Consider the following 15,822-nt stretch of genomic DNA (forward strand, 5'->3'; position numbering starts at 1 on the left):
AATATTTATATAAAAATAATAATATAACATTGCAATATTTAAATAATACAAAAAAACAATATAAAATTGACTTTATTCAAAAGTGGTTTTGGTGTTATTAATTAATAAAATATATATCGTGTTTGTACCCTGATATACGTGCATTTATATTAATTCTTCTATATATAATATAATATATCTAATATATTATCATATTAAAAAATAATATAATATAATATATATAATATATCACAATATTAAAAAATAATATAATATTACATTTAAAAATAATAGAAAATAATATAAAATATTACAAAAATAATATAAATTTAACTTTATTTAAAAGTATTTTTGGTGTTATCAGATAATAAAATATATATCATGATTGTATCCTGATATACGTGCATTTACATTAATTCTTCCGCCATTTCTCATAGATGTACACTCAATTTTGCGAGCAACTGTACGCATTAAAAATCTATGTCAACCATCACCATACGGGGCCCCAGGCCCCCGCGCTAATATCGCGAAGCGGGTCACAATCCCGTGCTCCTTAAACGGGTTCAAACTCCCGTTGATATTAAACGAAACTGGAAAAGTAGGCCGCACGTAAACAAGGAAAAAAGGAAAATGAGGGAAGGATTTGAGGGAAAAAATGTAATTATCCCGGAACAGTGGAGCGGATGGCTCGCGCAGGCCGGCGGAGTAGGCCGGAATTGCTCTTCCGTCGCGGAACTTCCGGCGCAACCAGCCGATTTCCTCGCGCGTTTTTAATTGCGCCTGCGGTCAGGAATTCCCCGACCGAGCTCTGCAACTTTTCCGACTAATTGCCGGCTACGAGCCCGGAAGCTCTGCTTTGCCGGTGGACGAAACCGATACGCGGACAGCGGCGGGCATCCCTGGCCGAGACGGTGTTCGGCTTTGAGGAAATATTCTGGTAATTCGATGGGTGAGGGAGGGGATGGAGGGGAGGGACCACGATGATTGTCCAGCTGGAAAATGTGTTTGGTCCATTTTTTTTCTCAGCGCTCATACCATTTGCGCACTCGTCGCCGGGTTTCGTGAGTCTTTTGTTCCGGAGTGGTACTGGGATTTTCTCTGGTGGTTTTGAGCATGGTTTTCGTTGGTTTGTTTTAATGAGGATGTGACGACTTGGTTTCCGTTTTGTGCGATTTTTCTTTTTTGGTACAGATTTTGGAAATTTTGGAGAATTTTTGATTTTATATACATGGGTACGGAATCATTTGTTTTTTGAGTGATGATATGTTTTATATGAGTTTTATTTATTGTAATTTTATTTTAATGAAGATATTGGGGGATATTTTGTATTCTTGCAAATTTTGGAAATTTTAGGAATTTTTCTTGCATATGCAAAGATATTGGACTTTTTGTTTTTCTGATGTAACAATTTAAAGTGAAGATATCTTTTATTAGTTTCCTTTAGTGAAGATGTTACGACGTGGTTTTCATTTTGAGAATTTTTTCTTTTTTTGGTGTAGATTTTGGGGATTTTGGGAATTTTTGCTTGTACAAGTATGGAGTTATTTGTTTTCTTTATATCAGTTTTATTTAATTTTATTTTAATGAAGATATTGGGGAATATTTTGTGTTTTTGCAAATTTTGAAAATTTTAGAAATTTTTTTTGTATGTGCAGAGATATTGGATTTTTTGTTTTTGGAAAGTGATGATATTTTTTATTAGTTTCCCTAAGTGTGGATGTAACGACGTGGTTTTCATTTTGTGCAATTTTTTTTTTGAAGCAGGTTTTGAAAATTTTGGGAATTTTTGCTCATGTAGGTATGGAGTCCTTTGTTTCCTGAGTGATGGTATCTTTTATATTCGTCTTATTTAGTTTTATTTTAATGAAGATATTGGAGTACATTTTGTGTTCTTACAAATTTTGGAAATTTTAGGAATTTTTTTTATCTATAAAAATATATTGGATTTTGGTTTTTGGAAAGTGATGATATATTTTATTAGTTTCTTTTAATTAGGGTGTTTGTGTGTGCTTTTTATTGCAAATTGTAGAAATTTAAAGATTAAAAAATTAATATCTTTTTATATTTAATTTTTATATTTTTCATATTTTTGTTTTCTAAATAATGATGTCTTTCGTGTCAATTCTGATTAATTTTGTTTTAACAAATATATATTAAAGTGCATTTTATATTTTTTAAGTAGGACGATAATTTCGTAAAATTTTTGTTATTAAAATTTTCGAAATGTTATGAATTTTTTTTTACATTTATAAATATTCGATTTTCTATTTTTGAATACAAGTGGTAACTTTTATTAGATTTCTTTTTCTAATGCAGATGTTAGGTGAGCTTTTAAGATCAGACAAGTTGCCCTATATATAAATCCGACACGACACCCTGAAAACAGCAAATAACGAAATTTATCATCACTGTAACCATCTTCCTGGAAAAAGATCTCTTTCATCAGGAACAATATCCCAAGCTCGCCAATACTTCCAGAACCACTCGCTCATCATCCTCCGTTTCACCCTGTACAATACACCATCATCATCGCAAGAGCATAACCGAGCTCATCGCCCAGCAAATTCCTTCAGAATCGCAGTATTACCTCACGATATGTACCATAACCTATCCTCAACCCATCTCGATAACCGAAATGCAAAATGGCGGAATCTCAGGACCGTCTTAATATAGGTTAGTACCCTGTTAGGGTACAATAGGAGCTTTATGAATTTAGAGAGCTAAATTAATCATAAATTAATCAGTAATTAATTATTAAGTTGCTAAATTCATATATTATTCGAACATTTCCATTGAATAAATTTTATATAAAAATATTTGTTCGATATTTAAAGATTTTAAGATTTCAATGGAAATATTGATAAATATGTTCATTTAATTTTATCGATCATTTATGGTTAAACCGAGCTTTCAGGGCCTTGCAAGCACTCGAATTTGAGCATTTCGAATTTTAAAATTAGGTTAGGACTCATCTCTAAAAGAAGAAATCGATCGTCCAAAAATATAGTTTTCAAAAATTTATCCAGAGTTTATTGCAAAAATAAGAAATTATCTAATCGGACTAGAGTTTCGAGAATTGAAAAATTAGGTTAGAACCCATCCCCCAAAAGTCATTCAATTATACTAGGATTTCAAGAATTGAAATAAATAATTTCTGCCTATAAGGGAAGCGCGTTTACTTTACTTCTGCAATGGTGCTAGAATGGTTGCTGAAGATCGTATTCGATCCTACGTTTGCTCAGCGGACTTCTTCTCCGTAACGTACAGTAGCTACTATGCGTGGCTGAGAAGAAGTCCTCTCGTTCGGTTGCAGGGCAAGAGGGGTATTGCACTAGTAATACCTACACTTCTACGACACTCCTAAAACTACTACCACCAAGTTCGGTAACGCGATACGTTAACATAGGCGTAAGATATCCGTAAAATTCTTACACTCGAATAATAGAAGACGCAATTGAAGACCTAGGATTGGAAATACAAAGCAGTGAGTCGGATAAGGAATCAGATGACAATAGCTTGGAAGATTTATAAAGTAAAGGAGTACAAAGTAATAACAATTAACATCATTTATGAAAATTGATTTAAAATTTAAGATGTATTTTTTACGATAAATTAATTATGTAATTGCATCGTACTAGATAACCGTTTAAAAAAATCACTCGATGCAACATAAATATAAAAAATATGTGTATAGTACAGCACGTTTGTTGCACAATGCGATGAAAAGTTAATGAAGATGCTAATTAGTAATTAGTAATTGCAAATAATCACGTGTTCATCGGAAGAATCCGAAGTTAATATGCTTTTGGGACGAGTCTACGCTGTTGCATCTATTTGTTGCTTCTGTCTCACTTTGTCTCGTTGTTTCGTTCACTTTCTTTGTCACGTGGTGTTCTATGACCGGGCTAATAGGAAGGGATCAGTTCTGCCAATAAGGTAAGCGCTTTACTCTACTTCTGCCATGACTGTTAGAATGGTTGGACTAGTGGGGATTCGGTCCTACAAGTTTCTCAGGTGACTTCTTTTCAGCCACGCATAGTACTTATACAGTCCGAGCGAAGTCGTTGGTGGCGACATCTGCCGTGTATTCCCGCGAGATTAGACACGGCGCGCGATGGGAGTCGCGAGCGGAAGTGGCCGTAACGCAAGCAGTTACCCGTTCTTTTCGCCCTCTCTTGGCCGCCATCCGGCGGAATCGGAAGGGAAATGTAATTCGCGGGAACGATATTAGCCGCCGACCTACGGCGGACAAACGTTCCTACCTTTTGCTTTTATTAAAGCCCACGGACCAGACGAAACGGCCTCTCTCCTCGCGAATTATCGGATTGCGTCCGCTTCGACACGCAATTTAAGTTTGCGGAAAACTCGGTAAACCCTGTTGCCCGCCCCTGCGAACTTGCGCCGTTTAGGCGTTACGATAATCGAATTTTAAATTGAGGATTAGCGGCCAACCCGGGCGAGATGGCGCTGCGGTTGATCTTGCGATGGTGAGTCGCGCGTATATGCGATACATGATCGATGGGCGTTTCGTCTTTGTCTTTGCTGGAGTTTATTGGTTGGAACAGGGTGGCAAGAATTTTCGGGTTGAAGGGTTTTGCTTGTTCGGGGAGGTTAGGTTAGCGAATGGGGTAGATTAATTATGCGAAACGCTGCGAATTGAGGTTTGTTAGACGTGTATGCTATGGCGGGAAATTTATTTGAGGTTAAGTAGCTTGTTTTGGTAGTGATGGATTGGATTGAGACTTTGCAGCAGATGAATAGGTATTTGCGTTTGCTATGCGAGGTTATGAGATTGATAAATGAGTTAATAGCTGGGAGTGGATGGAAACGAATTTAGTGTAATAATTACAAGTATGATATTGGTAATGAGTAAATGTATTTTGGAAATTAATTAAATTGTGTGAAACAAATTTCTCAAAATTTTGAATTTTAATTTTAAATAAATTATGTTATATACAATTTAATAATAACTGAAGGTACTAACATAAGATATTGATACTGATTTATGAATCAGGATTTATGTAGTATTTAGAGAGAGATAGAGATAGTTTTAATAGAAATTTTGGATTTTAGTAGAAAGATAATTTTAATTACAAAATTCAAGTTCAAATTCAGTTTTATTTTTATTTGCATTTGAAATATTTGAATTTTCACAATTTAGTGTAATAATTACTGGTAAGGTATTGGTAATGAGTAAATGTATTTTGGAGAAATAAAATGGAAATTAATTGAATTATGCGAAACAAATTTCTCAAAATTTTGAATTTTAATTTCAAATAAATTAAGTTGTATATAATTTAATAATAATTGAATGTATATATATAAAATATTGATACTTATGTAGCATTTAGAGAGAGAGGGAGATAGTTTTAATAAAAATTTTGGATTTTAGTAGAAAAGTAATTTTAAGTACAAAATTCAAATTCAAATTCAGTTTTATTTTTATTTGCATTTGAAATATTTGAATTTTCACTAGTCCTTTGATATTAATCTCAACAACCCTAAGTAAAATATTTGAAAATGTTGTCTTGAATGAAAGCTTGCGAACCAGGAATATATTTTAAATTTTATTACGCAGAAACTATTAAAGATATCAACTTAAAATTTTGTATATTTATTTGCATATGTATCATAATGCTGCATGAATTTTTTTGTAAAAAAATATTGGATATTTATTTAAATATAAAATGTTTCATTTGAAATGATTCAATTGCTAGGAGTGGAATGAAACGTTTGTTGCTTTAATTGTGATGTGATTTAATTCTAACCAGCTAATTAGGTAAGTAGTTAAATATACATCACGAAATTGGCGATTAAATTGAATAATTGTCTGGCTCAAGCTTCGTGACGATTCAAACTACGTTGTGCAATATATATAGGGCTATTAGATAAGTCAAATTTGATTATGCTGAAAGTTCATTAAAAAATTCATGAAAAATATTAAAATTAATATTCTAGGAAAGGAAAATGGAAAAATCTGAATATTTAAAATATTTAAAAATATTTAATATCTACCATATAAAATCAAAATATAAAACAAGGTATAAATATCTAATAATTCATAATATCTATGAATAAAATCAGTTCATTAAGATGATAAAAAATAAATTATATATAGATAAAAATTTATACGAGGATTTATACAATATTCCTGGTGAAATGTAATTTTAAATTGGATTTCATACACCAATATTGTCATAATTTCAAATATAAATTTGAAAATTCCACGAAATTTTTAAAATATTAGGAACACGTCAAATAACATTTTAAATAAAATTCAAAATTTTGGGGATATTAATGTAATTCTAAATACAATTTTAAATATATTCTAATAATTCTTGTAATTCTATAATGTGTATACTTCTAGGAATTTAAATATATTTCATAATTTCAATAATTGTAAGAATTGTAATATTTTCCTTAATTTTAATAATTCTAATAATTCTAATACTTCTGAGAACATTAATATTTTTCATAATTTCAACAATTTTGAGACTTCTAATAGTCTACATAATTTTAATAATTTCAATAATTCTAATAGCCCTAAAAATTTTAATAGTTTCCATAATTTTAGTAACTCCAACAATTTCAATAATTCTGATACCTTTAAGAATATTAATATTTTTCATAATTTCAATAATTTTGAGACTTCTAATATTTTCCACAATTTTAATAATTCTAATAATTCTAATATCCCTAAAAATTCTAATATTTTCCATAATTTTAGTAATTCTAACAATTCCAATAATTCAAATACCTTTAATAATTTTAATAATTATAAATACTATTATATAATTAATTCTCATAATTACACAATTCTACAATTTCAATTCTAATTCTAAGTATATATATATATATATCTTAAAACAACTTAAATAATTCTTATTAATAATTATTAAAACACATTTTAAATAATTCAAGAAATCTTAATTCCAATTCTAAATATATATACATATAAAACATCATAAATATATAAACATCATACTAAAACACAAATTACAACCTTTTCCCAAACCTGTCAAAGTTTTCATACACCGTTTAAAAGGCCGAAAAGAGTTGAGATCTACCTAGTGTCTCCAGCAAATGTACACAGCGTTTCGCGTGGAGTCGATTCGATATGACGGGCACGGATGTTCCATCGATCGACGAAGCAAATATTCCTAGCAGAGGCTTCACGTAGCTAATCTTTCCTTTTTTTTCCACGTCGGAGTTACGTTTGCTACGGCCAGTGGGCCGGGCTCATTTTTTCCCGGCAAAGCCCGACTGCAAAGAGGTGATTGATTGCTCGGAAATGGCTGACTAACTGTGCGATCATCCCTTAGCAGACTTAACTGCGCTACACCGGCAAGGAATTCCCGTTTAGTCTCCTTTTTCCCTTATTTTCTCCTTTTTCCTACCCCCCTGTCGCGACTGATATTCGAATGACAGTAGATCACTGGGTATTATTCGATACTGTGTTTGTTCCTCGACGAAGATCAAGAAATTCGATGGAATTGTTCGTTTTGAAAATGATGGAAATTTTCAACGAGGGTTTATCGTTATGGTTAAAATTATAAAAAAATAAATATTAATATTCATTTCTATCCACATAACGATAAATCCTCGTCAAAAATTTTTTATTTCTATTTTTTATGAATATCAATTTATTTTTTAACAATTAACAAATTAACATATTAGTGGATAAAAACGAATATCAATATTTATTTATTATTTTTACTTTTTATGAATATCAATTTATTTTTTAACAGTTAACAAATTAACATATTTAGATAATAATATTTAAATATTGATAGTAAATTTTAATAAACTATTTTAAATACAAAGATTGAAAATTCTATCTTGAAAATTCTTCTCTCTCTCTCTCTCTTACTCCTATTAACACATGCTACGTCCTAAATATATTAATATGTTAACTGCGAAAAGACATGGAAGATATTGGTATTCATTTCTATCTACAATAGTTATTGGGAAATAATAGTGAAATATTTTTAAAATTTTTGAGAAGGTTGCAATTTGTTATAAAAATTTAGAATCGTGGGAGAAATAATAGTGTAATAGTAATTTTTGAGATGATTGAATTCTCTTCTTTTTTGTGATAAAGATTTAGAATTGTAATAAAAGTGATAAAATATAGTAATTTTAATTTTTAAGTATATTTAGTAGAATTTTGTAATAAAATTTAGTAATTTTAATTTGTAGGCAAATTTAGTTGAATTTTGTAATAAAATTTAGAAATTTTAATTTTGTTTAATTTTTGTTTAATGATTTTTTATTTTTGAGAATGTTAAAATTTGTTATGAAAATTTAGAATCGTGGAAGAAATAATAGTGTAATAGCAATAATAAAATTTAGTAATTGTAATTTTTAGTTAAGAATAGTAGAATTTTGTAATAAAATTTAGTAATTTTAATTTTGTTTAATATTTGTTTAAATTTAATAGAATTTTGGAGAAGACAGAAGTTTTTAATTAAGGTTTAAGATTTTAATAAAAAGTCAAATATTGAAGGGGATTGAAAATTGTAATAAAGACATAAAATTTTGGCAGCAGTAGAGATGCAATTTCTGAGAAAAGAGAAAGTTGTAATAAAAATTTGTAATAAAAGAAATAAAATTTAGCAATTTAAATTTTATTCCATGTCTATATAAATTTAGTAGAATTGAGTAATAAAATTTATAATTTTGGAGAAGGTCGAAGTCCGCAATTAAGATTTAAGGTTCTAATAAAAAGCCTAATATAGAACAGGACTGAAATTGGTAATAAAAATTTACAACTGTGATAATTTTATATTCGGATATAGAAATAGAATTTAGATTTTAAAATTCGAGAAAAATGGTATTTTATTAACTTATGTATCTTTTTCCACATCTTATTCAATTTAGATGCAAAGCTTTTAATAACATTCTCCTATGTATCTCGCTATTAGTATTTCTCAGAATGCATTTGGCTTTGCAGATAGATGACATATCTATCTGTGTCATCAAAGCAATTATAGTATTAAGTCTAAGCTCTATTCATTACATCAGGCTTAAATGACTATAGAATCTTAAAATATCTCGTTTTACTTTAAAATACACTATAAGAATAATTATAACTTAACATTTTAATTAAAAAGAGGAATAAAAATTGTTTATGAAATTTACTTATTTCTAACAAATAAAAAATAAAAAAAGAAAAAGGAAGAAAAAGAAATTATTAAATTCATATTTAGCAAATAAGTAACTCATGAAAAGGTATTCTTTCATACCAAAAATATTTAAAAATTGCTGACCTTCCTTAATAAATGAATTAACATATACTAGTAGTGTAAACAGTAGTCACACAGCAAGGAAGACTATAATAATAGTTTTTTTCAATGTATTGTATGTAAGTTATTACCTATAATATAATATACTATACTATATATACTAAAATACTAACAATGTTGTATAATTAATATACTAATAGTATGATATATTAAATGTAATTAATAATAATCTTCTTCTGTAATTTAGTTTAGATTAAAATAAAAAATTCCAAATTAAAATTAAGAAACAAATAGTCAAAAATTGTATGCCACGTGAGAATTCTAAGAGTTATATGTAATATACTATAATACATAAATTATAATTGATATTAATATCAGTCTGTGACTTAACTCAAATTTAAATAAGAAATTCCAAATTAAAATTAAGAAATAAATAATCAAAAATTGTGTGTTATGTGACAATTTCAAGAGTTATATGTAATATATAATATACTAACAATCTAATATACTATAATACATAAACTATAATTAATATTAATCATCACCTGAGAACTCTGAGAGCTATATATAATATACTAATTACTTATAATACTACCTAACCAATAATATATTATATAAGTAATATACTAACAATCGTATATACTATAATAGATAAACTATAATTAATTAATATTAATCTCGGTCTGTGATTTAGCTAAAATTTAAATTAAAAATTCCAAATTAAAATTAAGAAAGAAATAATAAAAATTTGTGTGTCATGTGACAATTTTAATAGTTATATATAACATAAAATATACTAATAATCTAATATACTATAATAGATAAGCTATAATTCATTCTGTAATTTAGCTCGAACTTAAATAAAAAATTCCAAATTAAAATTAAGAAACAAATAGTCAAAAATTGTGTGTCATGTGACAATTTTAAGAATGATATGTAATATAATATATAATATACTAACAATCTAATATACTATAATACATAAACTATAATTAACAATAATTTTGTTCTATGATTTAACCCAAATTTAAACAAAAAATTCCAAATAAAAATTAAGAAACAAACAATCCAAAATTGTATCTCACGTAACAACTCTGAGAGCTTGTTCCCTGAGCAACCATAACCCGAATTCTATCCAAAAGCTCACACAGACACGTTCCTCACCCACCCCCCAATACATTCAGCATATCCCTACACCCAGACTCGCCGATCCAAGGGAAAGAAAGCACACCAACAATAATAACAATTTATTCCTCCTCCGAGATCCTTCCACACCATTACCAATAACAACCACCCTACAGCAAACTTCTTGCTTCCCCGAAAAGGAACGCGAATGCTTATTAATTAGATGCACCCTTTCAGCCACGGCCATTACCCCGTTGAAATTGCGCAAAACACCGCGCGATCGTGCCCGTGTTGGACGTGGAAAACATCGATTCATTTCGGGGAGTGGCTTTCGAATAAACTTTCCGAAGGAACCGGCGAGGATTCTAAATTTACCGATGTCCATCCGGATCCTCCGCAACAGCGCAGTTAACCGTGAAACGCGGCTGGAGGTCCTTTCGACTTTTAATTTCAGCCTGCTCCTAACCACTTCTTGCCTCTCTCCCGTCCCCCGCGTCCTTTTGTCCCGTCCCGATGTAGGCTGTTACCATAATAATTTCTTGGCTCCTCGAGCCTTAAAGGGAACAGCCCGGGCCTGATTTATTAATCGGGGAAAAAATGGAAGTTGCCCGGGAAATGATTACACTTGGAACTTTGCTACTTGGAGCGTTTTATCGGTATGAAACGCAAGTGGAAATAAAGGATCAAAAGGGGAATTTATCTCCGGGGATGGAGGAATTTATTTCTTCCAGATGATTTCGAAGTCGTTTGCGCGGGGCGGGAAAACCATTTGCCTGCTTGTGATTAACGGTGGATGTGGTGTGTTCGAGGGGTGGGCTGATATAGGATACGGTGGTGGGACAGGGAATCGAGGTTCGATTTTATGTATGATACTTTATTTTGTGCATAGTAATTGTACGTGTAATGTACATTTTATATATATATATTTTAATTTATATATACATTTAGTGCATTATATATATGTATATTTATGTATTTCTAATGTACATTTTATATATATATGTATATGAATATGTATGTATATATATATATAAAATGTACATTATATGTACAACTAATATACATAAAATTAAGTATCATACATAAAATTGAACCTAGATTCCTCGATATATATATATGTGTATGTATATATATGAATAGTGATGACATATATAGTATATTAAAATAGGATAAGTTGATGACAAAAATACTATTACCTTCTGCCTGGTACTAATTTAAGCCACATCATCTAAAGAATTAGTTACATTTTATCATAAGATATCTCACAAGAATCATTTTCATATTACCATGAAATATTGCAGAACAGTTACCTATGTTTCACTTCAAAATATCTCATAATAATTACCATAATTACATCTCAAAATACTCCAGAATAACTACCCCTATTTCACGGCAAAGTGCTTTACAGTGACTACGACCATTTTGCTTTTAAATGCTCTTTCAAACTACCTTCATTTCATTAAAGAATACTCTGTAATAGCTATTACTATTACATTTCAAAATAGCCTATAATAACCAATATTATTTCATCTTAAAATACCTCATAATGACTACCTTCAGTTAATCTTAAAATACTCCATAACGACCACTACCAATATATATCAAAATACACTAGAATAATGTCCGCCATTTTTTCCTAAAATATCTCATAACGACTATCTCCACTTTACGATAAAATATTCCATAATAACCACCATTATTTCACCTTAAAATATCTAATAATGAGGCATACCACCTCCATTTTCCCTTAAAATACTCCACAACAACTAGTATCAGTACATCTAAAAATACTTCAAAATAACCACCATTATATAACCTCAAAATACCTAATAATAACCACCTCCAGTTTACCTTAAAATACCCCACAACAACCACCACCAATACACCTTAAAATACTCCAAAATAACCACCATTATATCATTTTAAAATACCTAATAATGTCCACCCCAACCTTTCCATGAAATACTCCATGATAACAGCCATTATTTCATTCTAAAATACCTTTTAATAATCACTCCTATTTTCTCTTAAAATACCCCATCATAACCACTATCAATACATCTAAAAATACTCCAAAATAACCACCCTTGTATCACCATAAAATACCTAATAACAACTCACCTCCATTTTTCCCTTAAAATACCCCATAACAACCCCGAGCAATACATCTCAAAATACTCCAAATCAACCGTTACCATTCGACCAAAAATACCCCACAAAACCTCACACTCCTATTTCACGCTAAATCCCTGGAAAAAAGGCAAAATAACCATAAAACAGTGGAAAACAACGAAAAGGTAAAAAAGGAGGAAAAAGCCAGTACATCGACCCAACAGAAACCGTGCAGCGAATCGATAGACTGGCATTTAAAAGTAAAATCCTCGAGTACAGAGCCTCGACCGTTGGAAATCCTTTACACGGTCGACAACTCGATTTACCGTCATGCCCGCTGTTACGCTTCTCCGTTGCACGGTGAAAGGTGGAAGGTGAAAGAGGAAAAGAATCGTTGGAGAGAAAAGGAAGGAAAATCGGGAAGGGGGGCAGCTAGGGACGATTAATTCGATTCTCACGTGCGCGGCAGCGGGAGGGGAGGGGGGAGGGGGCGAGCGAACGAAAGGGGGTCGGCCAGACAAATGGAACTTGATTGTGCCCTAAGTGTCGTGGGGATGAAGTGACAGTTTTGAAGGGTAACATCGGCGTCATCGTCAAACATTGGTTCACCGCTTGACATTTTCCCCACGGGCCGTGGATCCTGTGTCCGTGTGAGTGCGTGTGCGTGCGTGTCACGCGTCCACGGGGTTACATGCACTATTAATCGCGGCCCATTATACGCTCTAATGGTCCTCCGGGGTATTTTCTACGGGGATCAGGAGGCTAAAGGAGACAAAGATTCGATCAAAGATTTCTCTGCGATTCCCTTGTTTTCGTGGGGTTGTTGGTTTTGGGAGAATTTAAGATTGGGTATCGCCAGCTTAGCTGTGATTTGGTTTTCGGGCGGTGTTAGGGTGGAGCTGCGGAAAAAGTTTATTGGGAATTTGTTTGGGGAAAAGAAAGGGTTGAAATTTATGAAGAAACATTCTATTGTGATCTTTGTTCCTTGTGATTTCACTATTGTGATTTTTTAATTTGGCTGGAATTTATGTTTAGGGTGATTTTATGGTGGACGTTTGGTAAAGGTTTATTGGAAATTTATTTGGGAAATGGGAAGAGTTGAAATATATTAAAGAACATTTTTTTGTAATTTTTGTTGAACTATTGCTTTATGGTTGTTGTGAATTTAGCGTTGTGATTTACTTTTTGGCTGATTTTATGGTGGAGGTTTGGAGAAGGTTTATTGGAAGTTTATTTGGGGAATAGGAAGGGTTGAAATTTATAAGGAAAAATATTTTTGTGATTTTTATTTGACTTTTGCTTTATGGATACTGTGAATTTGGTTGTAATTTACTTTTGAGTGATTTTATGGTGGAGGTTTGGAGAAGAGTTATTTAAAAATTTATATGAGAAATAGGAAGGGTTGAAATTTATTAAGGAACATTTTTTCGTGATTTTTATTTGACTATTGCTCTATGGGTATAGAGAATTTGGCTGTAATTTATTTTTTGGGTGCATTTATGGTGGAGTTTTGAAAAAGGTTTATTTATAAATTTATTTAGGGAGTAGGAAGAGTTGCAACTTATAAAGAAAAACTTTTTTGTGATTTTTATTTGACTATTGCTCTATGAGTATAGTGAATTTGGCTGTAATTTATTGTTTAGGTTATTTTATGGTGGAGTTTTGGAAAAGGTTTATTTATAAACTTATTTGGGAAATAGGAAGGGTTGAAATTTATTAAGAAACATTTTCTTGTGATTTTTATTTGACTGTTGCTTTATGGGTATAGTGAATTTGGCTATAATTTATATTTTGGGTGATTTTATGGTGGAGTTTTGGAAAAAGTTTTTGTGAAGTTTATTTGCAGCTATAGGAAAGTGTAAAATTTGTTAATTTTATGGGTATTTATGTGGATAAAGAACAGAGAAACCAACGTTTCTTTTTTGAATTTTTATAGTCCTGTAATTTTTGCTTGTTTGATAGTTAAACGAAAAAGAAGAAATGAAATTTGAAATGAATTATATATTTGTTTAGAATCAATCCTTAAGGTAGTCTTATGGTGGTATCAAAAGTTTCAGGAAAATTTTCTTACAGGAAAACGACAGTTAAAATTGAAAATACATGATTCTCATTACAAACAGTCTCAAAATTACTATATCAATACCTAATTAATTTAACAAATGTTCGATTTTCAACAATAATGAAAGATTGTCCAGTACAAATAAATTTTATTTCCAAACTAATGTTAATACAACAATCATTACAATTTTAAAAATTAACAACATCAACAATCTTCTATTCAAAAATCCTTTTTGAATTTCAATTAATTTACAATGAACGTCACTCTCCTATCAACACAACCTCCTTCTTTCCCATTTTCCTATTCCTCTGTCTACAATCCTTATCTCCATCATTTCCAACTTCCCAAACTTTCATCTAACCTCAAAATTTACACTTTACCCACAATTCAAATAAATTTACCACGAAACTGTTAATATTTTACTCGCAATAAAAATAAATCGCACTATTACTCACATTTCCAAATAAACCAGCCCTAAATTCGGCGAAAAAAAATGGAAAAAACGCAGCTCTGTCGTGGCACGAAACCCGATAAATCAACGAAAACGGATTAATTAGCACTACGAGGTGCATAGACGAAAAAAGAGGAGCATCGGTATCCTCGTTACCGCGGAGAGGACAAGAAGCCGGTAATTAAGCGTGGCAAACACGTCTAACAACGTTCCGCCGTCGTAACGACGCGCGTTTCTCCTGTAAAGCGTCTTTTCAAGGCCGTGAAACGGCAAAAATAGATGATAAAAATCCGATAGCCCGTGTACGACATCATCATCCACCTGCCGTTAATTCGATTCCTCCCCGGGCGTTATTCGTGCACCGTTTGAAGCACCCGAGCTCCCTAGCAGCCATGAAAATTCTATTTCCACGATCCCGTTCTCATCCTGCTTCCACGGTCAATTTTTATCCGATATTTTTCACGTGCTTCATCCACGAGCCTTTATCTAGTCTCTCGGCGATTAATTTCGCAGAATTTTGAGGTTAGGTGCCGATTTACGCGCCGTGGAGTTCTAATTTGTCGCGAGACAAATGGGCGAACCTGATTGGTCCCTGTACGCGCGCCACCTGGTGAGAGGTCACGGAACGAGGCTAGTGCGTCGCAGAGGGCGCCACGCGTGCTAATGCTAGTGATAAGAATTTTTCATATAAGATTTGTTGGGTTTGTTCTTGTAGTATAGTGATTGAGAATGTGATTTAATATTCTGTGTGCTATGGTTTCTTATTGGAAATCTGTTACATGATAGCACAAATTTTATGAGAACTTTATGATGAATTTATATATAGCAATATATATATTATTACTATATAT

General features: G+C 31.5%; 1 protein-coding gene across 2 annotated transcripts in view; it reads right to left on the reverse strand.

The window, feature by feature from the left end:
• Positions 1-15,822, reverse strand: part of Oatp26F (Organic anion transporting polypeptide 26F) — a 98,402-nt gene that overhangs the window by 4,094 nt on the left and 78,486 nt on the right. The gene's annotated exons all lie outside the window — the stretch shown is intronic.

Source organism: Eufriesea mexicana, unplaced genomic scaffold (assembly GCF_001483705.2).
Source record: "Eufriesea mexicana isolate 0111107269 unplaced genomic scaffold, ASM148370v2 scaffold3615, whole genome shotgun sequence".
NCBI classification, from domain to species: Eukaryota; Metazoa; Arthropoda; class Insecta; order Hymenoptera; family Apidae; genus Eufriesea; species Eufriesea mexicana.